Genomic DNA, 24962 nt, shown 5'->3' on the forward strand with positions numbered 1-24962 from the left:
ACTTACTGATTTTATCGCAATCGCCAAAAACTTGATGATTTGCGGTGCCAATTTTTTTTTTCCAGCTTCGTTCGGGAAAAAATCCCAAACTGTTGCTTATCTCAGCCGAGCAGCTCGATGAGCTGGGCGGCAGTGCTTAGCTCGCCCGAGCTGGGGTGCCCAGCTTGCCCGAGCTAGGATGCCCAGCTCGCCGAGCTAGGCGGCAGTGCCCAGCTCGCCGAGCTGGGCCGCCCGGGGCAAAATTACGCCCTTTTTTTTAACCCGAGCACTGAAAATAAAAACGTAAAAGAACTAAACCAACCTAAAAGTATATCTATAAAATTTATTAAAAAGTAAAAATCTGAAAAGTTGTATTCAAACTTGGGTTGCCTCCCAAGAAGCGCTACTTTTATAGTCTCGACATAGAGTTCCTTCCTAAGTATAAGCTTCTATCCGCGTTAGGAACTCAAATTCCTTAACAAATAATCTGTACCTACAAAACGGATTAGGAGCCTCAAATGAGTTAAATAAAAACAAGAGGCCAAATTTAAACAGATTATGAAAACGTTTGGTTTGCTCCCTTTTGGATTCTCTTGGTAGGTCGAAGAGAATGAAAACTTCTGAACAAGGAGTAAATCCAAACTTTTCTAACTTTTGAGGAAAAGGTAGTTGATATACACAAGCTTCGATTTGATCATTTATTTCTATCACATGATTTAGGATTTTAGGTTTTGAACCGGGGTTGGTTACCGCTTCCGGTTCCTCACTTACCTTGAGTGATGCATGTGACAGTGGGCTTGGTTCTACCTTTTTGTCGTTCCTCAAGGAGATGGCTTGAGCTGATTCCCTTTGTGGGATTTCTATGTTTTCCTTTATGCCTGGGAGAGCATCTCGGGATTGCTCTTGCAACTCATGGTTTATTTGAGCCAATTGGTTGCTCAAGTCCTTGCAAACCTCCTCGTTGATTGTAAGTCGGGCTGATATTCCTTTCAAAAGAGACAACACCTCATCTCGTGAGCTAGAGGGGTTGTGGAGGAACTTGGCTTGCTTGTTCATAAGGGAACATTCCCAATTCGTTTTCCCTGTGCTCATTAACAAACCTATTTGGAGGCCTCAACATGTTAGGGTTCCCGTAGGACAGATTTGAGTGTTGAGGTCTCCTCCAATCACTACCATAGAAGCTGTAAGAATTGGGGTTAGAATCATACCTTTAGTGATTACCCACAAAACTTACACTTTCATTGGTGTTGAGGCTCAGTTTCGCCATCAAGATATCCATTTTCTTATTTAACTCGGCCATGGAGGGATTGGGAGCCTCATTCTCTAGGGCATAAATGTATTGTCTTGATGGGATAGTAAACTTTTGAGCTTTCCACTCGACTCTTTCTTGCCAATTCATTGAGCAGAGAATGCTGAGAAAAAGTGAAGTTCTAGCACAAAAGTTGATAAGTAAAAGTATATAGTTTTGAACAAATACAAAAGATATGAACAAGTATAGAAGTTATAAAGATTATATATCAACAAGTATAGAGAATAAGTATAAAGAATTATGTATACACAAGTATAAATAATATAAACAAGTATACGATTATATATTGACAAGTATAGGTAAACAGGTATGAAGAATTATGTGTAAACAAGTTTTTAAGCCCAAAATATACCTAAAATATCATTAACATTTACATCATTTTTATTACGAATTTGTGTTATTTATATATGTTTAGATTACTTTTACTTTCGAATATCTTTCTTTCTTGCAAGGTACTTGAATATTTGGTAAAATCCAAATAGGAACGAAAAAGGATCTAAAACAGAAGAAAAGCCCTACAAAAGGAGTCAAAGACGACGTAAATCAAAAGCGCCAAGTCGAGGACACGAACGAAAGCAAGAAGTAAGAAAACCTGCCGGGCCGCGGCAATGGATCCCAGACCCGCGGCCGCGACACGTGTAGTATAACCTTTTCTCCCCTTCGTCCGTCGCTCAGCTCAGTGCTACGTCATTCACGGCCGCGGATTACTATCCTCGGTAAGTGCAGAAATTCACCAAGAGCATTTAACACATGCTGAAAATCCAAGAAACGCGTTCGTTCAAGTGGATAAAGACGTCCTTTCACAACGGACACGACTCTTAACCAACGGATACATCACTTCAAACACAACCCTTCAACATCTATAAATAAAGAGTTGATGTTGAGAAAAAGTGTAATGAAATGCTATAATATAGATATAGAAATCAGAGCGTAGAACTTATGTCGAAGTTCTAAGTAAAAACATTTCGAGAGTTAGAAATTAGATTCTGTACAAAACAAGATGAGGTACACATATTGTTTATAGTTTAATTACAACTCAGCAGCGTTTAGACATTGTTCCAGTTTTAGTTTGCATCATGGTAGTGGCCGACCGAATCCCTATTACGAAGTTACAGCGAGAAGATTGAGTAAAGTGTTCGCCTCCGAGCCTGACAACCTCCTAGGAAACCCAAGGAAGCGGAACCGATCAAGCCCTTCACTTGCACGCCCTCGAAGAACTCGATGCTCCTTATTCTCTGTAAACTTGTATCAATTTATATTTCATCTAATAAAGTCTGTTCTATTCGACAAATCGTTATGCAGCACTTATGGTAACCAATCCAATATAAGTGAGGCTGGTGTTTTCATTAATATGCACTTGAATTCAAAATCATTACAAGGAAACTTTGTTGAACACTTAGGCAAATTATCATCTCGAAAGAGTGTTAATTTGAGTAAGGGCAACTATCCCGAAAGGGTTTTGTCGCGTTCAAAGCCAATTAATTAGAGGTTCCGTCATTTATTTCATCATCATAATAATACAAAGTTTAAGTTGTTTTCTTTGCTTAATGCAAATGAACAAATTCATTCATTTTTCTAATAAGTTCTAAATGTTCATGTTTTGTAAAATTCATCCTTAAAATCAGAAGATCTTTCTAACAATCGATTTATTCTAAATACATAATCTTATTCCAGCATTTTCAAATACTCAAAGTTCACAAATTCAATCAAATAAATTTCCTAAATTCAATTAATCCAAATTTCACTTTTCATTTACATTTAATAATAAATCCAACAAGTTCGAAATTAATAATTCAAAAATAAGTTTTTCGTTAAAAAACGTATCCCTGTGGGATCGATATTTTTATTACTACAAGCGAAACCGCGCACTTGCGGAAATCGCTCAACAAGTTTTTGGCGCCGTTGCCGGGGATACGCCAAAATTTTTGACAAATTTTTTTTTTTTGTATTTTATTTTCGAATATAGGTTTATACATTATTTTTATACAATTTTTATATTTTATTTATTTTTCAGTTTATATAACACATTTTGTTTTCAATTTTGTTTTGAAGGTAGTTTGGCTCGTGTAACAATTTCAAGTTCATGCGCAGTTCGCGAAATTCGGGCACGCCACCAGATCCTTTTGATCCAGAAATTGAAAGATCACTTAAGGAAAACAAGAAAAATAACAAAAACAAAGACAAAACACCCTTAAAAACCAAAGTAGTCCAGCCAGAAATCATGGCCGATCCACCGACACTTATGGATTATGCTAGGCCAGGAATGGCCGGTGTAACTAATAGTGTAGTTAGACCCCGTATAAACGCAAATCAATTTGAAATTAAGCCTGCTTTGCTTAATATGTTGCAAAACAACGTAACGTTTTACGGATTGCCTAACGAAAACCCTAATGCACATTTGACAAATTTCTTAGAAATTTGTGACACTTTTAAAATTACTAATGTAACAGCCGAAGCAATCAAACTTCGCCTCTTTCCTTTCACTTTGAAGGATAAGGCAAAAATTTGGTTAACTTCTATGCCTGCTGCAACATTTGAAACTTGGGACCAATTAGCCCAAGCATTTTTACAAAAATATTTTCCCTTAGCAAAAACCGCAAGAGTCATCAAAGAGTTGACATCTTTTACACAAAATGATAATGAAACTCTTTATGAAGCTTGGGAACATTTTAAAGAACTTCAACGTTTATGCCCACACCACCAATTGCCAGATGCACTTTTAATGCAGACATTCTATAATGGATTAAATCCTACGACTAGAGGTTCATTAGATGCTATGTCTGGAGGGTTATTTATGAAGAAGACGTCCGCGCAAGCAAGAGAACTTTTGGAGGAAATGGCAATCAACAGCAGTATGTGGCCCGCAGAGCGTGGACATATACCAACGGTGAAACCATCATCCTCATGTACATCATCGGTTAAAGGTGTAATGAATCTTGATCCTGTAGCAATGTTAAAAGCCCAATTTTCTGCCTTATCGCACAAAATTGATAAATTTATGGCACCATGCGATCCTAATGATCCGATCCAGAGAGACATTGATTACGAATGTATGAATGAGATAGAACAGGTAAATTTTGTCCAAGGACAAAACCAAACTACTAATCCTTATTCTAATATTTATAATCCTGGATGGAGAAATCATCCTAACTTTAACTGGAAAGATGGTAATAATAATAATAATGCAAATGCTAATCAATATCGTATAAATAATTATCAAAATCAAACAAGAGATACAATTAGCACTTTATCTTCAAAAATCGACAAATTTATAGATGCTATGAATGGAAAGGTAAGTAATTAAGACGATGGTTTTAAACGGATCGAAAATAAATTCGATCAGCTTATCAAAAACCAATCATTTAGCATCCATAATTTGGAGGTTCAAATTGGACAACTTGCTAAATCAATTCCATCCCGCAAAGAGGGAAGTCTTCCCAGCCAAACGGAAGAAAATCCGAAAGAGCATGTTAAGGCTATCACTCTTCGTTCGGGGAAAAACTACTTAGGTCCGGAAATGCCCGGAAATTCAACTTTACCTGGAAATGATTCACCACAATCCAAAGAAGATACATTAAAACAAAAAGATACGCCAATTGACTCTAATCCAAAACCTTTTGTACCAAAGCCACCTTTTCCACACAGGGTCCGAAATAAGGACCATGATGAACAACTTTTATCATTTTTAGACAAACTTAAAAATTTGCATATAAATTTAACATTCATGGATGCAATTACGCAAATTCCTAATTATGGAAAATTCTTGAAAGATTTAATTTCAAAAAAGATTAGTTGGGAAGGAATTTCATCCATTTCGCTTTCTGAAGAATGTAGTTCGATAGTATCAAGCAAATTACCTACTAAACTCAAAGATCCCGGATGCTTTACCATTCCGTGTACTTTGGGAAATATGGAATTCCCAAGCTGTCTTTGCGATTTAGGAGCTAGTATAAACTTGATGCCATTGTTTATTTTTGAGAAATTAGGATTAGAAGAAGACATCAAGCGTACCAATATGGTTTTGCAATTAGCGGATCAATCCACTAAAAGACCATATGGTATAATTGAAGACGTTTTGGTAAAAGTTGACAAATTTATTTTTCCTACTGATTTTGTTATCTTAGATTTTGCTTATGATGCTAATTGTCCGCTAATCTTTGGTAGACCATTCATGAACACGGGACGTGCTCTAGTTGATGTGTCGGAAGGAAAAGTAGTTTTACGAATAGGTGACGATAAGATCGAGTTCGATATGAATCAAGCGATGAAATATCCTATGGAGGATTTCGCTTGTATGAAGCTTGATTTAATTGAAGAATGTGTTAATGACATTGTTCAAAGAGAAGAAATAATAGAACCTATAATGGGTGAAGAATTAGAAGATAAGGACCCAGAGCCTTTGATTCGAGAAGATGGACTAGTTCCGCCTTCAGTAATAGTTCCACCTAAATTAGAACTTAAAGAACTACCAAACCATCTGAGATACACTTTCCTAGGCGGAAGTGACACTCTACCTATAATCATCTCTAACAAATTAACAGAAAATCAAGAAGAAAAATTGAAAGAAGTTGTTAGAAATAGAATAGGAAGTATGGGATGGCAGATTTCAGATTTAAAAGGGATTAATCCTAGTATTGTAATGCATAGGATTCACTTAGAAGAAGATAAGCCACCTAAAGCGGATAGAAAAAGACGTTTAAATCCGAACATGAAAGAAGTAGTCAAAAATGAGATTACTAAACTTTTAGACAATGGAATCATTTATCCTATTTCGGATAGTGAATGGGTTAGTCCAATCCATTGTGTACCCAAAAAGGGAGGTATAACTGTAGTAAGGAATGATGAAGGTGAATTAATACCTACGCGAACCACCACCGGTTGGAGGGTTTGTATAGATTATATGAACCTAAATAAGGCAACTAGGAAAGATCATTTTCCTTTACCTTTCATCGATCAAATGATCGAAAGGATAGCCGGTCATGCATTTTATTGTTTTCTTGATGGTTATTCCGGATTCTTTCAAATATATATTTACCCGGATGACCAAGATAAAACAACCTTCACATGTCCTTATGGAACATTTGCATATAGAAGAATGCCTTTTGATTTATGTAATGCACCAGCAACTTTTCAACGTTGCATGACTGCAATTTTTAATGATTTCATCGAAGATATCATGGAAGTATTTATGGATGATTTTTCAGTTTATGGAGATTCTTTTGATGCATGTTTAAAAAACTTAGATAAAGTTCTTTCTAGATGCGAAGAAACGAATTTAGTATTAAATTGGGAAAAATGTCATTTCATGGTCGACGAAGGAATTGTTTTAGGTCATAAAATATCTGAAAAGGGATTAGAAGTGGATAGAGCAAAAACTTCAGTAATAGAAAAATTACCCCCACCAACAACTGTCAAGAGAGTAAGATCTTTTCTAGGACATGCACGTTTTTACAGAAGATTTATAAAAAACTTTTCTGTGATTTCCAAACCACTTACTAATTTACTTATGAAGGATTCAACCTTCGACTTTAATGAAGATTGTATTAAAGCTTTTGAAACATTGAAAACAGCCTTAGTCAGTGCGCCCATAATTGCTAAACCCGATTGGGATTTGCCTTTTGAAATCATGTGTGATGCAAGTGACCTAGCAGTAGGATGTGTTTTAGGTCAAAGAAAGGATAAAAAATTACATGTTATTTATTATGCAAGTCATACATTGTCCGGTGCACAATTAAATTACACAACAACAGAAAAAGAGATGTTAGCCGTAGTATTTGCATGTGATAAGTTTAGGTCATACTTGTTAGGATCTAAAGTTATTATTTATACAGATCACGCAACTTTACGTTATCTGTTTGCTAAGAAAGATGCAAAACCGCGTCTGATTAGATGGGTTTTGTTGTTACAAGAATTTGATATAGAAATTAAAGACAAAAAGGGGGTAGAAAACCTTGTCGCCGATCATCTATCGAGACTAGAAGATGAAAACGGTCCTATAGGTGAAACTGTCGGTATACGAGATGATTTCCCCGATGAACATCTCTATCATGTAGAAAGTATCATGTCACCATGGTATGCAGATTTTGCTAATTATCTTGCAACCGATATCGTTCCGGAAGGATTATCTCCCCAACAGAGGAAGAAATTTTTCTTCGATATTAAACAATATTTTTGGGAAGATCCCTTTCTATTCAAATCATGTGGTGACGGGATAATTAGGAGATGTGTTGGAGAAAATGAATATGAATCTATAATAACAGAATGTCATTCCAGCTCGTATGGAGGACATAATTGAGTTAATAAAACGGTAGCTAAAATATTAGAATGTGGTTTCTTTTGGCCTACAATGTTTAAGGACGTTGGTTCATTTATTACTCGTTGTGATAAATGCCAAAGAACGGGAAATTTAGGAAGGAAAGATGAGATGCCCCTCACAAACGTGTTGGAAGTTGAAATCTTCGACATGTGGGAAATTGATTTCATGGGACCTTTTCCGCCTTCCAATGGTAAAACTTACATATTAGTAGCCGTTGATTATGTTTCGAAGTGGGTTGAAGCAATTGCAACCCCTACGAATGATTCTAAAGTAGTTATTACTTTTCTTGACGATATAATAGATTCGGTTGTCCTAGATACGTTGTTAGTGATGGCGGTACCCATTTCATAAATCGAAATTTTGATATGCTTATGAAAAAATATGGAGTACGCCACCGCGTGTCAACGCCATACCATCCTCAGTCAAATGGTCAGGCGGAGATCTCAAATAGAGAACTCAAATGGATTCTAGAGAAAACTGTTTCGTCATCAAGAAAAGATTGGTCACAAAAACTCAATAATGCGCTATGGGCATACCGTACTGCATTTAAGTCACCAATAGGAATGACTCCATATCGTTTAGTATATGGAAAAGCATGTCATTTACCAGTTGAATTAGAACATAAAGCCTATTGGGCTATTAGAAAACTTAATTTTGATTTACAACAAGCAGGAAAGAAACGTTTGCTCAATTTGAATGAGTTAGATGAGTTACGTCATTTATCATATGAGAATGCAAGGATTTATAAAGAGAAAGTGAAAAAATGGCACGAAGCCAAAATCAAAGTCAAACACTTTAATGTTGGGGATAAGGTGCTGTTGTTTAATTCACGGCTTCGTATATTTCCAGGAAAACTTAAGTCCAGATGGGCCGGACCGTATTTAGTCGTCAAAACGTTCGACTATGGTTCTTTGGAACTTGAGGAAACCAACGGTAATCGTTTTAAAGTTAACGGTAATCGATGTAAAATCTATTACGAAAACATCTCCGAAATAGGAACTAATTTCGTAACAAGATTTCATGACATATAAATCATTTTATTTTTTCTAATAGTTAGTTTTTTATTTTTATTTTTATTTTTTTTTATTTTGTTTTGTTTTAGATTATATCATTTTATTAGAATTTTAGATATATAAAAAAATATATTCAAGTCATGATTTTAATTAATTTTTAGGAATTTCATGAGAATTAGAAGAAATTCAGTGATTCTCAGTTGAGAATTTGAAATTCTCAGTTGAGGATTCACATATATAGAATTCTTAAGGAGGTAAGAAATTTCTGAACTTATAGAGAATTTAAAATTCTCAGTTGAGAATTTGGGTATAACTAGCAGCCAGGAAAATTTCTGGACTTGTTGAGGATTTCAGATTCTCAGTTGAGAATTCTGATTAAAAATTGAAAGGATAATTTCTGAACTTACCGAGGATGAGGATTCTCGGTAGAGGATCAGAAATTTGGAGTTTTGACAACTGATTTCCGCAGGGAAATCAGCGTGCCGCGACCGCGGGTCAGAATCCTCGGTCGCGACACGGGGTAATTATGCCCAAATTAACCCTTTTTTCCAGCAGATGCAACTCTTCGGAAACGAAAAATTGAGTTTTTTCATTTTTAAGAGGTTTGTTTCATGCCTTTTCATTTCAAAAACAACACCTCTTTTTATCCTAGGATTTTATAAATAGGTTCTAGAAGTTCAGTTTTCTGTCACTTTCTTTTCATCTCTATCAGAACAATTCTCTGATTTTCTTACCATTTCAACAATCCAGAAATTAAGTTCAGACCCTTTCTTCCTTACTCATTCCAAACATCATGGCTTCCTCAAGCACTTCATCTAAGAAAGTTATTGCTTCACGCAATAAACATACTGATATATCAGAGCGTTATGGATGTAACTTTCCTATCTTCAATCATGAAGAGGGAAGGCGCTTCTTGAGGCTCCGATACACATTCTTTGTCGGAATGCTATACATGGATGACTTTCTTAACGATAAGTTGGGAATTAAAGATGATATGAGTCGCTACATGGAGCGATTAGGATGGACCAGATTTGTTGATATGAAGTTTCCTATAATTGGAGACTGGATATTAGAGTTCTTCTGTACAGTGCGTTTTGTTAACAAACGTCGGGTGCGTCTCAGTTTTCGTCGGGATGGCAAAACTTTCACTTTTGGATATCCTGAATTGCATGCTTGGTTTGGTTTTCCCTTGAAGGATACTACCAAACGTCATCATGGAAGAGATATGACGTCTACTGATATTTGGCGAATGCTCACCGGTATCTGGCCTTTCCACCCAAAACTTGCCTATAATAAGTCTTTCTATTCCAACTCTATACTATATTTGCATAAGTTTCTGAGTCACAGCCTGTTCGGTCGCACGTTCAGTAGTGTCGTCCAAGAATCTGATCTTTATGTCCTTGGCGATATATTTCAAGGCAACGTGGTTGATTCTTCAAAAATTCTGATGGATGGTCTTGTTGCCGCATCTAGATCCAAGGCTAAGAAGGTTGGGTTCGGGAATATTATATGTGGAATAATTCTAGGGACCAAGGGAAGTATTTCTGTTCCTTGGAGTGATGCAGAATCTTTCCCGATGCTAGACTATGAATTTTTAGAATTTGAAGGTCTAGTGAAGTGAGTTTTTCGATCAGGACCAAATTTTCTTTCTGCACAAGAACGTCAAGCCTTCGTGCAGTTGAAAATAGAACGATATAGGGCTAAGAAAATCCCGATTGAAGGGGACGAATTTTTAGCATAGCTTGTGTTTTGTTTGTTTGTAAATATATGTTAATAAATAAAAATTTCTCTTTTGCATTATACTTTGTTTTTGATTATATGGTTACATTTTAATTTCATAAATCTAGACCAATGAATCAATTAAATGCAAACTTAATCATTTCATTAACTAATTAATTGATTAATAATTAAATTTCAAGTTCCTAACATAAGATTCATTTAACTTAAATTAATGAATGCACATAAATGTTTCAATTAATTTTAGTTCCAACCCTTTCATATGTCTAATTTGCACATTCATTAATTAAAGCATTTTTATTTATTTTTGCCATTAATAAGGATAACCTTTGGTTTTCCTTATCATTTAATGATTTTCATTTATGTTTTAAGTACAGATTTCATTTTTCAAGAAGTTCAGGATATAATTTATCAAGAAATTACACAAAATGGAGTTCAAAAGCTGAATTTGGGTAGCCACCGTGTGATCCGCGGCCGAGAATTATTGATACTCGGTAACATCAGCAAAATTCCTCCACAATTTGAAGACAAATTCGGTGAAACACGCGATCCGCGACCGCGGGGGCGTTTCCTCGATAACTTCAGCAAAATTCTTCAAAAATTTCAGGCACAAAATTCGCTACGCACCGCGATTCGCGGCCGCGAATGTTGGATTCTTGGTAACTTCAGACATTTCTTCGACAAATTTCAGTGGAAATATTGGTTGAGCAACGCGATTCGCGACCGCGGATACATATCCTCGACCGCGACACGCGTATTTAAGACACTCCAGGTCCGATTTTTGGCCTATATTTTCCAACTCTTCCCATTTAACCTATACCTATTCCTTTTCCTATTCTCCCTCTACCTAATTACTCTTCCTATTTCAACTCTACTTATTCCAATTCCTATTCCTACTCTAACTATTTAACTTCCTACTCAAACCCTATATATACCTATTACTTACACAAACCTTACATCACCTCCAATTTTAACCAATCCCCTACTCTTACCTTTTCCCAATACCTTACTTTTACTCTTCCCAATTTCATCATTACCCTTTTCAATCACCTACACCTTTCAATTCCAAGAATTCACAACCATTCTACTTCATCTTCAACCTCAAGCTTTTCTCTCTTTTCATCTTTTTCTCTAAACCCTAAACACCATAACCATGCCTAGAGCAAAGCGTGTTGGACACAAGCCGGCTGTCACTGAGGCTAATCGCCTTAGGGTTAGTTGCGGGGCTTAATTCGACATTCATTCTGAAGAAGAAGTTGGACGTTTCAAGCACTTTTCAAACGCCAATCGTAAGTTCGTGGATATGCAGTTTCTTGACTTTGATTCGGTAAGGAAGTTGAACTTCACTACACAAATTACTGCTTTTATTGAAACTTTGGGATGGGAAACTTTTGCTTCTATGCGTTTTCCACAAATTCAAGAGTATGTGGTTGAGTTTTTGGTTACTTTGACGATGAACAAAAAGAGGACAGAAATTTCTTTTCGGAATAAGGGTATTACCTATACAGTTGATTATGAGGCTATGGGTAATATGTTTGGTTTCCCTACTAGTGACTTTTATGATAAGCCTCGGGATTTTGATAATAACTCTTTTTGGCAAACTCTGTCTGACCAAACTTCTTTTGATTCCAAAAACACTTCGAGCAAGTTGATTAAGGACAATTGTGTGTTCTTCTTTCACAAGTATTTGAGTTTTTCACTTTTTGGTCGTGTTGAGAGTTCGAAGATTCAAGTTCGGGATTTGTTTGTTTGGGATTATTTGTTCAAGGGTTTACGGGTTGATAGCATTGGAATGATTTTTGACAATTTGTATCGTGCTTCGAGGGCTCACACCACTCAAGTCCCTCTCGGTAATTTAATCACCGCTATTGTTTTGGGGGCACGGGATGAATTGGCTACTTTTGATATGTCCACCTACCATGGATATGTTCCGTTTTTGGACATTGGGGCACTTGAGCGGGCTCATTTATTGGTTTCTACGGCTCCTCCTGTTTTTATTTCGTATGCTACCCGTATTGCACATCTTCGTGGCACTATGGGTGGAGGTGCTTCTAGTTCTCATAATGTAGGTACCGACGAAGAAGGAGCGGAGGACGGTGGAGACGCTGCACCACAAGCCCAAGCAACACAAGATAATGATCCGGTGGATTTAAGGCGGATTTTGAACCAAATCAATGCAAATAATCGTCAAATGAATTTAAGAATTGATGATTTGGTGGAGAACAATATGGTGATGAATGACAACCTCAATACTTTGAGGCGTGCGCATCGTTCAACTCGGCATCGGATGCTTTCATTTTTCCGACGCCGCAACGTGGAAACTTCACCAACACCTCCGGATTCCCCGCCACATGCTTAGGTTTTATCTTTTATTTTTATCTTATCTTATTTCAATTTCAGTTTCGTACATTTTTATATTTATTATGTTTCGTACAATTTCTAATTTCACTTTAATTTTATGATGAATGTTTTTGCTATATCTTTCGTTTATTTCCGTTTGTTTTATCTTTCGTGTTTTATCTCCATTTTTGCACCCATGAGGACATGGTCCAATTTAAGTGTGGGAGGAGATATATACATATATCATTTTATGCAAACGAATGAATGAATGTATGCAAATGAATGAATGAATGTATGCAACACTTTTAAATATATTGCAACAAATGAAAAAACTTAACAATTTCTTTTTTATGAAATATCATTTTTATGATTATTTTTAGGTTATCATTATCGATAGAAATAAATATTTCTATACGGGTAATATTTTTCAAAATATATTTTTCACAAATCTTCGACACGATTTTAAGTAAAATTGTCTCGAGTGAATGTATTTAAGTAAAAATTCTTTATTTTTAATCTCTATTTCATATCATGAAATTCATGATATAATAAATCTTATTTTAAATTTTCAATTAGGTTTATAGGCATTAAATTGAACTAACAATTTTTGGCTCGGTTTTGATTTTGTCTTACAATAACACCAATTGAAGTTTTTAAGGAAACTATAGCCATAATACATGTTGAATTTTAAGTCAATATAGGATGAATGTGCTAATTTTCTTTTTTTCCCAAGTTATAATCAATAAATCGTATTCTTAACTTTTGGCCACGATTGAGACCAACCTTATCACAATCGAGGTATGAAAGGGAAGAAATTAATAAGTAAAGCGTACTTTTGGCCACGGTTGCGACCACCCTTATCACAATCGAGGTATGGAAGGAACGTTTAAATAAGAAAAATTAAGCGTGTTTAAAGTTTAAAGTAACGATTGCGTCCACCCATGGCATGGTCGGTACCTCTTAAGCGAACACAAAACAATTACATATTAAGTTACGATCGAGACCACCCTTATCACGGGCGTAACTAAGCAAATAAATTAAACTAAATACTCATATATAATAATTCAAGTTTGGGAAAGGAAGTTTGGTGCTTTGAAATGCCTTGAGATGGAAAACTCAATAACATGCGTGCTTACATCGTCCCGAATACTTCAATTTAAAAATTGAAATACAAGATGAATGATATATCGTATTTATACTAAGTTAGTTTGATATTTTGCGTATAAATTTGCCATGTGAAGTTAGTCTTTTCGGCTTAACTAATTTAAAAGGTAAACACAAAGATATATGTTTTATTTTTTTAAAAAGAGATTAGTTAAGGAATAAATTCAGTGAAATTTTGCTCGGGACTAGCAAAAGATTAAGTGTGGAGATTTGTTAAGCCCAAAATATACCTAAAATATCATTAACATTTACATCATTTTTATTACGAATTTGTGTTATTTATATCTGTTTAGATTACTTTTACTTTCGAATATCTTTCTTTCTTGCAAGGTACTTGAATATTTGGTAAAATCCAAATAGGAACGAAAAAGGATCTAAAATAGAAGAAAAGCCCTACAAAAGGAGTCAAAGACGACGTAAATCAAAAGCGCCAAGTCGAGGACACGAACGAAAGCAAGAAGTAAGAAAACCTGTCGGGCCGCGACAGTGGATCCCAAACCCGCGGTCGCGACACGCGTAGTATAACCTTTTCTCCCCTTCGTTCGTCGCTCAGCTCAGTGCTACGTCATTCACGGCCGCGGATTACTATCCTCAGTAAGTGCAGAAATTCACCAAGAGCATTTAACACATGCTGAAAATCCAAGAAACGCGTTCGTTCAAGTGGATAAAGACGTCCTTTCACAACGGACACGACTCTTAACCAACGGATACATCACTTCAAACACAACCCTTCAACATCTATAAATAAAGAGTTGATGTTGAGAAAAAGTGTAATGAAATGCTATAATATAGATATAGAAATCAGAGCGTAGAACTTATGCCGAAGTTCTAAGTAAAAACATTTCGAGAGTTAGAAATTAGATTCTGTACAAAACAAGATGAGGTACACATATTGTTTATAGTTTAATTACAACTCAGTAGCGTTTAGACATTGTTCCAGTTTTAGTTTGCATCATGGTAGTGGCCGACCGAATCCCTATTACGAAGTTACAGCGAGAAGATTGAGTAAAGTGTTCGCCCCCGAGCCTGACAACCTCCTAGGAAACCCAAGGAAGCGGAACCGATCAAGCCCTTCACTTGTACGCCCTCGAAGAACTCGATGCTCCTTATTCTCTGTAAACTTGTATCAATTTATATTTCATCTAATAAAGTCCGTTCTATTTGACAAATCGTTATGCAGCACTTATGGTAACCAATCCAATATAAGTGAGGCTGGTGTTTTCATTAATATGCACTTGAATTCAAAATCATTACAAGGAAACTTTGTTGAACACTTAGGCAAATTATCATCTCGAAAGAGTGTTAATTTGAGTAAGGGCAACTATCCCGAAAGGGTTTTGTCGCGTTCAAAGCCAATTAATTAGAGGTTCCGTCATTTATTTCATCATCATAATAATACAAAGTTTAAGTTGTTTTCTTTGCTTAATGCAAATGAACAAATTCATTCATTTTTCTAATAAGTTCTAAATGTTCATGTTTTGTAAAATTCATCCTTAAAATCAGAAGATCTTTCTAACAATCGATTTATTCTAAATACATAATCTTATTCCATCATTTTCAAATACTCAAAGTTCACAAATTCAATCAAATAAATTTCCTAAATTCAATTAATCCAATTTTCACTTTTCATTTACATTTAATAATAAATCCAACAAGTTCGAAATTAATAATTCAAAAATAAGTTTTTCGTTAAAAAACGTATCCCTGTGGGATCGATATTTTTATTACTACAAGCGAAACCGTGCACTTGCGGAGGCTAAAACTCAACTTTCACCCGAACTCGTTCCTGCTTTAGCCTGCATATGCACAAAAACTCCAAATAACATTAGTTCCGAGGCTAAATTGACCCGCCAATCGCTCATTGTGAATAAACACTCCGTTTGGTGCGACTTTTGGCGGATCAATTAGCTATAAAAGATAATGGAAATTTAACGTACATGCTATTTTGGCCATATTTGCCTAAAATAACCAGAAAACGAGCCTAAACAACGAAAAGTAAATAAAACATTTCCAATTTCTAACTAACTCACACAAAAGCATATAAATGCGAGAATTGCTCGCTTATTCATGAAATAACGCTAAAAACCGTCCTAAAATCGTACCCAAAGATAGTGGTTTTTGACCCCTATCAACTTTCTCTTGTGGGCTTTTGGGCCTTGAACTTTTAATGTCTTGGTTCTTATAAATCAATTAACTCATCATTGAACAAACACATTAGTATTAATAAATCAAAGCATTTAAACTTAATGTGTTGAGAATATTTTATCATGGGAAATTAAATATACTTTAAATAATTTTATCAAATCAAAATCATGTGGAAAGGTGTTTCAACACTAATTTGCATTGGTTAATCAATGACATGAACTACTATTTGCTTTTAAATCCAGGCTTTGTTTTATGCTATTACAACATTGTATACCATTTACACAATTTATGCAAATGAGAAATGTGATTACAAACTCGTAACTATTCCATTAAATTAATCCGTACCAAAATACATCTCTGATTATAAACACCTAATCTATCCCTACATACAACCCAAGATGTATGAAACAGGTACATTAACTACTCATACACACTCCTAATACAAACCCCATAATGAAACATATTATGCATTTCATCCATCCTATATTGCTTTTGGACTCAACAATCTTCGTACTTCGGCTTTGACAGACACTCGATTTTTCATTTTCTTTCAACTTCTTCAACAGCCCCGTGATGACATTCTTATTGTGTTCGCTAACTGGATCATCAAACCATTTCAGATATCCACAATAATATGGCCCCTGCATCAAACATAACATGATTACAATTTTTGGCTTCAGTATGTACAAATAGCTCAATACCAACCAGCAATGTTGACTTACACCATAGTTACGGCAACCATAAAATCGTCTTCCAGGATTTGTAGGTTTCCATGAAATTTTCAACACGGCACTCTCCCCACAACAGCAAACTTCGATTTTGTCCATAACACCGGCCAATACAAAAATAGAGTATCAAAATCGCAACAATTGAATGTAGAAGCACGAAATCGAAGAAGATGATTCCCACTTTCTTTCCCAATATCAGACGAGTGAAATGGATTCACGAAATCCCACGAATCAAACACTGTAGATAATTCCCTCTTTCTCTAATACAAATCGCACGATTCCTTTTTCTGGGAAATATGATGAAGATGACTTTGGAAGATTAAGAAGCAGATAATGGGTAAGAAGAAGAAATTAAACCCGTAGGAGCAAGAGGAAGAAGATGAAGTGGAATCATAAAAAGAAGAAATGGGATTTTGCTATATGGTTTAGAACTAAAGATTTCAACATTTCAGTTGATCATAAAGGACCAAAATATTATCGTTGTATTTTTTTTTTAGGTCTTAGCTTGCTTCACGCACCTCAGTTGTATTGTTACAACAACACATGACATGTTAGCATATAAGGGGCCAATAATATCACTTTTATTAAGTTAGGGGGGTGGGTTAATAGGACGTCCTTTAAGTCTAGGAGGCAAAATGACTAAAGTGGACAAGTTTAGGGAACTACGTATGGTTTAGGCCATTTAATTTAATCAAGCGATATCAGATCAATATTTAACTATTTTGATAATTAATTAATTATTAATATATTATAATTTTTATAATTTTTATTATTATTATTTTAATAATAATATTTGGATTATTATAACAATCGTATTTATACTATTTTCAATATAGTATATAAAAAATAAAAAATACACATAAAATATAAATATGTAATAATAAATATATTTATAGCAATAATAAAAAAAACTCATATTTTATATTTAAAAAAATTATAGAATTCACTCATGGCGTTTATTCATAAAACGAATACTACCCTGAATAGATTTTTCATAATGTCAATACTTGAATTAATACTATATCAACTGAGCAAGAATGCAGTGAATGCAGCCGCAGTCCTGTAAAACCCGATATCAAATGAACAATAATCGAAATGATTACACCTAGCAACATATACTAAAAAAGAATGCAAATATAAAAAATCCTTAGTTTAGTCATTTAAAAAAAAGACAAATAAAAAAGAAAATTTAGATAAAGTAGAGAGAGATGTGGAGCAACACAATTAAGAACAAAATAACTACATATGAACAAAAAATCGAATAATTAACTTCGGAAACATAACGATTTCTTGTAATTTTTTACACTTTTCCTTTTCTCGATTTTAGTTGTTCATTTCTCTTTTATTTCCATCTCAATTGGAGATATCAAAGTCTTAATTCTCTAAATTCTTGAAGAAAATACTATTAATACAGTTTATCAATTGAAACCGCTCCTAAATAAATATGAATCTCTTAATGAAGTAAAAACAAAATTACAAAGCTATATTATTTGAAGTAAGAATAAAATTATAGATTATATTATAAGAGTGTGAAGAACGAAACTAATACATAATCAAAATTAAAGGTCGATGTGGACTTTGATTTTTGGTGGCCAATGAATATAATGGTGGAATACTATCTATCATCCTTTATATATATATATGTTTTGATAACAACCCAAATGTATTTTTCTAGAGTGGGGAATAAGGGCAAATCAATAGAAATAATGAAGGAGTCTCTGGCATTATGCCATGTCATGTGGACCATGACGAGACATGCCATAACAAGATACGTCCGATGAGAGCGGGTAAAAGAGACCCGCCATTGTTCTCAAGAAAAGCGTACATACGCCTCAAAAGTTCTAAAGAATACCAAAAGGCGCCTTTATAACCATCCATGAATGGGAGTAAATACAATTAAATGGCAATTAATAGCCATTAAAGAGAGTAAGGACATGGCTGTTCGAATACAACATCATTAATGCCAAAGGTTACAAAAACATATATAAATACCCCACACTCTGAGGTATTCGAGGTACACTTACTGATTCCTACACACTCTCGTCAATTATTCTTGTTATTCTCAAATAATATACTGACTTTGGCATTAGAGTGTCCCCCACCGATCCCAACGGCACCTCACAGGGAAGGGACTCCGATCGAGAATTTTTGACCAGCTATCATGTTTATTTGTAACTTTTGGATTTCCCCCGCTTTATGTTTTTTCATGTTCCTGTAACCCTTACTTTTTTTATTACTTTAATTAATAAGTTAGTAATTGATAATAAATAATGTTAATGTAGAGTATTGTTTTATTCTTTTTGCTTTTACAATGCCAAGTCATTCAAAATGTTTCTAAAACACATCTTCTAAATTCTTTCTGCTTCCGCTATTATATATAGTATATATTGGGTTTTTTTACTTACAACTTTTTTATTTCACTATTGTCTACAACTGTTTTACTTATACTACGGCTTTTTTTTGCGTCTCTAATTATTTCCATGTTTTATAGAAACGATAAAACCTAAAGAAGATTAGTAGTGTATACAGACAAACTTAATAAAATAAGTCTAAAAAGGACCTTTTAGGTATGTTTATGGTTTTATATTAGAAGAGTGCAAATCTTTGTTAAGTTCTTTAAATGACGTTAATGTCAATTTCGTTAGCCGTTCTGCGAATAGTGTAGCACATGAGTTTGCTCGAGCTGCCTACTCTATGTCAGGACTGATGAAATGGTCCTTAATATCTCATGGGTTTATTTGTTCTACATTGAATTTTGAGTTTCATTAATGAAATTTTCTTTTTACTTCAAAACAAAAATAAAATAAGTCTAAAAATTTCATTATTTTAAAGATAGCAACGTGAGACATCCATTGAATGTTTGTTCTTAAAAAAGTGAAAAGTACACAAATAAACCATGTGGTTTGGGTCATTTTTAAATAGAAATGATGTGGTTTAAAAGTTGACAAACAGGTACTTTGAGGTTGATTCTGTTAGCAAACACATTCCAAACGGACTAACGATGTTAAAAAAAAGTCAAAATTGTTGGTCTTTATTACTGCAGATTAGTTCTAAACGGGTGAATAGAACTAATGGGTAATTTAACACCTTTAGAAAATTTTCTCTTTGTATGTCAATTGCAACACAGAGGAAACTTCAGTCTACTGAGGTTTCAGTCTACTAGAATTGATTCTGCTTCTGACACTTGCACTTAGAGGACAACTCTTTTATCACAGCTTTCGGAGATCTATTAGATAGATGATTTATATGTTATGCACGGAAAGATCAGAGTGATATATACATATGAGACAAATATTTAGAGCATGCAATATCTGAGGAAGTAAAAGGAAATATAAGGGAAAGAAGTTACTCGACAGATTTATATTGGTTCGGCCTTCTGCCTATGTCCATTCCTTAGAATACCTTCTTCTCATTTTTAATCCACTAAATAGCTCTTTCAGAGGTAGAGCATAACACCTTTTACACAGTAGACTAAGTGTAACACCCTGCCCAATACCATGTAGATATTATCCGCTCTGGCCCAAATCCAACACCTTGGGCCTCACGGCTTTAAAACGCGTCTACATGTATTGGATTCACATCTTACTAATAAGCCCCAGTCACACTCTCTCCCTTTCTGATGTGGGATTCAGTGCATTCCTGCCCCCATCGACATCCTTTAGGGCCGCTCCTTGCTCAGGCCTTCTACCCTGACGCCACCCACTCTGGACCGGGTTGTTATAGCATGTCTACAAGTTCAGAATTCAAAAGTTGATCATTGGACACGAGTCTCAATGGTTAACTAACCTCTGAATTATGAAATGACTATTTTCTTAAATGGCAACATGGGCGTAACAAGTCAGAAGATCTAGAGAACAACATAAGTTGTTTCTTCACAATGACTACCTTTTGATTCAAATGTCATGTTTGAATGCCCCACCTATAAAAGCCAAGACCAACCTTCATTTTCACCACTGATCATCAAGCAAAAATATATTCCAAAAGTGAAAAAAGAGCAAAAAGTAAATATACAAGCAATTTCATATTCGTGTAAACATTATAGAGAGATTAGCTCATATCAATTTTCAATCAGAACCCTTTCTGTTGTAAAAATAGAAGCTCTGTTGTTGCTTCAGTTATAGGCATCAAAGAGTGTGATACCCTGGTCCAATACTAAATAGATATTGTCCACTTTGGCCCAAATCCAACACCTTGGGCCGTACAGCTTTAAAACACGTATGCATGTATTGGATTCTCATCTTACTAATAAGCCCCAATCACCCCCTCTCCACTTCTGATGTGATTAAGTTCATTCCTGCCCCCATCGCCATCCCTTAGGGCCGCTCCTTGCTCAGGACTTCTACCCCAGCGCCACCCACTTCGGACCAGGTCGTTACACATGCAGACTGTGCATTTCTCGATTTGTGATTATCGAGAGAGATGGGTTTTCTAATAGAGTCTTCTATCTTCTGATTTTATGCCAGAATAGGTAAGTCTTCGTTTGACTTTCACGTGGGCTTCTGCTTCTAGGTTCTGGGCTGATTTCATCTCGAGTCTTTAGTTTTATTAAGGCCTTTTTTCTTATTTGTGTATATTGCTTCTAATTAATTTGGACACTTAAACAAACTTGTTGGCAATAAAACACATTAGTTCAATTCTGAATTTTAATACCTTGAGGGATCCAATTCCTTAATTATTATTTTTGTCATAATCAAAAGTTCATTAAAATTGTGAAAGATCTATTGTCGGAATATGAAAGTGCATATAGTCAGGCAGTCAATCTTAACAAGTCAGGGATATTCTTCAACTCGAATGTGAAGCTGGATCTACGTCTGGCAATTAGTAGTGCATTGGGAGTCTATGCACCTCTTGATACAGGTAGATATCTGGGACTACCTTTTCTTATTGGTAGATCTAAACGATCTATTTTTGGATTCCTAAAGGACAAACTAACCAAACACCTGAACAATTGGACCTTTCAGTTCATATCTGCTGCTGGGAAGGAAGTCATTTTAAAGTATGTACTTAAGCTCTCCCTACTTTTTGTATGAGCATATTTTTGTTACCTAAGGCAACCTGTGATGAGCTATAGAAGATGATGAACTCTTTTTGGTGGGGTACGAAGGAGGATGGTAGCAAACAGATTCATTGGATGAGTTGGGATAGATTATGTGAAGGTAAGACCAGAGGGCGTTTGGGATTCAGTGACCTTCATGAATTTAATATTGCACTACTCGGGAAATAAGGTTGGAAATTGATTGATGAGCCGCATACATTGGTTACCCACATGTTCAAAGCTAAATACTTTCCTAGAGGGACTTTCCTTTCTTCCAAATTGGGCACTAATCCTAGTTTTGTTTGGAGGAGTGTGTGGAGCTCAATTGATATCCTCAAGGCTGGATTGAGGTGGTGTGTTGGACTGGGGGAACATGTAGCCATTCACATGGATACTTGGATTTGGAACTCGGACATGCTATTTGCTAGAACTGGAGGCGAGGTGAACACGCGGGAGTTAAGGGTGAAAGACATTTTCATTCCAGGTACAAGAATTTGGGACCGAGGGAAGGTGAATCAATACTTTATAGGGGAGGTGGCTGAGAGAACTTTAAAGATGGTTATCCCATCACCAGGTAGACTGGACAGATTAATTTGGCACTACACATGTAATCGAATTTACTCTTCAAAATCTGGTTATAGGCTGTCAGCCGCAAGGCGAGAGAGAGGGGAACAGCGCACTGGGTGGGCAAAGATGTGAAAACACGAGTTACCCCCTAAACTTAAACTTTTCCTTTGGAAATTCACCTCTAGGATTTTACCATTAAGGACTAACCTTACTAGTCATCATATGGTTATACCGATTGCATGTCTATTATGCCCTAATGATGTGGAATATGGATGGCTCCTATTCTCTGGTTGCACCTTTGCGCAACAATGTTGGAAGGCTGGAGGCCTTGAACCACCTAGAGGTGAATGGGATTATATTAAGGACTGGTTTCCTCAATCATGTAGTAACCTGGATGCTGATGGGTTTAAAAGAAGTGTTGTTGTTCTCTGGTCAATATGGCAAGGGAGGAATAGCTTGTTATGGAATCGGCATAGTAGAAATCCGAGAGAGTGTGTGAGTTCAGCACTACATTTTGTTCATGAATGGCTGGCTGAGAAGCGGAGAGGGATGGAGATGGCGCGGAGTGCATGGTTAAAACCTTTTTCTTCTCCTCTTATTTTCGCAAGTACAGTAGCGGATGGTGGTGATGTCGCTAGAAGGAACAAAGGTAGAAACGATATGTCGGATACGGCTGTTGACGACTGATAGGGGTATTTTACCCCTATCTTTTACCGTGATTTACGGGTTGATTTTGGATAGAATAAATAAGTTTAATTATAAAAATAAAGCGTTTTGATAAAATAAAGAAATAAAAATAGATTTTGAACTTTCAGTTAATTTTCCATATTTTTGATTAGTTTAGGAAATAAAAACGTCAAGCTAACTCGGCTCGCAAGATTTGTATTTCAGGTACGAGAAAGGAGCAAAAATCCACTCCATACGCGGGGCGTATCATCCCTTACGCGGGGCATAAGACATAGTGTCAGGAATAATTGCCTTATCCACAAACACCAAGTAGAACTGACTCAGCATACGCGAGGCGTATGACACCTTACGTGAGGCGTATGACACATGTCGGAAATAATTGGCCTAATCCTAAAAGTCAGACTGCATTGTCTCCCGGAGTTAACTCTCCATACGCGGGGCATATCATCCTTTACGCGGGGCGTACTTCAGCTACGCACGGCGTAAAAGCTCCAATTCAAGCAATAAAACTTCAGAGACTCAAACACGCGGGGCGTACTTCAGCTACGCAGGGCGTGTTTGAGACAACAAGACAACGAATTGGTCCACATGCAAGAGATTTCTGACGGAATGGGCATATATGCGAGGCGTGCCTCACCATACGCGGGGCGTATTATGGGATTTCTGCACTCAATGATGTTGCTCCATACTTGCACCTTGTGAAGTTACATTTTTGCCCCTAGCTTGATGTATAAATAAGAGTGACTAGCACTCAATTAGACATCTCTTGACACCTTGTACATAGCTACATCTTATTTCTTTTGATAGAATAGATTCAGTTTATGTAATAAAACTCTCCCACCTCGAGAGCTTGTTCGGTTATTCCGGCATTCCATCAACATTCCGCTTCATCATTTCGTCACCAAGCTCGAGAGTTCCACCTCCAAGTCCTAAGAGACGGCCTTGAGTCCGGTTGGCTAGTTCCGAGGGCCGATTCTTCCCTCTTCGCTTGCTAATTAGCTTGATCTCATCCTATGTACTAGGCTTGGTTGTATTCTATATTTTTATCCTCCATATTTATAATTTATGATTTGCAATTTCCGTTCCATATACGTGTTGATGTTTATTGCTTGTTTTGATACTCATAATTGACTATTGTGTAGGGGAACGTGATTTCCGACGCCATTCAGGCTACCTTTAGGGATTCATATAGGTGTTGCCTTACCGGAAGTGACAAACCGGAAACCGTAGGAATTGACAAGCCACGGAACTTACGGGCCCTAGTTTCTGATCCCCAGCATTAGACACGCCTTGACTAGGAACCACGTAATCTAAGTACTTCACGGGTCGGTCGAACTACACGTAGTCGTCTTTGCAAGAGTAAATCGTCAACCGAATATATTCGGAGTTATTGCATATTATATTTGTAACTTATCGTCACCCATATCACTCCGTGGAGTTTTCTATTACATAAATCTGTGTCACCAATAGGTTAGGAGTAGTTTGTAGTTGTGTCTCACACCAACTCAAAGTATTCACCGCTTAGATAACGTATAAAACCGAGTCATCTAATACTTGCAGTTATAAATCCCATGGATTCGATACCCGGTCTTAACCGGATTATTACTTGATACGACGGGGTACACTTGCCCCTAAGTAGTCGTAGCGTCTAGTAGAGTTAAGAACATTTAAAAGATCACACCATAGATATAGAGTCCGCACTCATAATATATATTTCGTCGTAGAAACTCTACCACTAGACATCGCGCTATCAACGACATACGCGAGGCACCTCACACCGACTTGGGTAGCGCGATGTTGAGGACATCTGCTATCAGTTCAGTGCGGCCAGGAATCACGGGTACTGAAGAGGAAACTGTAGATTACTATGTTGATGCTGATGGCGCTGTTTGTAATACAACCGGTAGACCAACAGCTCTTTAACACTCAGCTCGGGCGACTA

At 36.1% G+C, this 24962-nt stretch overlaps 1 non-coding gene across 1 annotated transcript; it reads right to left on the minus strand.

Moving 5' to 3' along the window:
* Nucleotides 1–3887: 3887 nt before the first annotated feature.
* On the minus strand, nucleotides 3888–3994 carry LOC136210109 (small nucleolar RNA R71). The gene has a single exon (XR_010677816.1). It is a non-coding gene; the product is annotated as a small nucleolar RNA R71 (small nucleolar RNA).
* Nucleotides 3995–24962: the final 20968 nt, after the last annotated feature.

Source organism: Euphorbia lathyris, chromosome 10 (assembly GCF_963576675.1).
Source record: "Euphorbia lathyris chromosome 10, ddEupLath1.1, whole genome shotgun sequence".
NCBI lineage: Eukaryota > Viridiplantae > Streptophyta > Magnoliopsida > Malpighiales > Euphorbiaceae > Euphorbia > Euphorbia lathyris.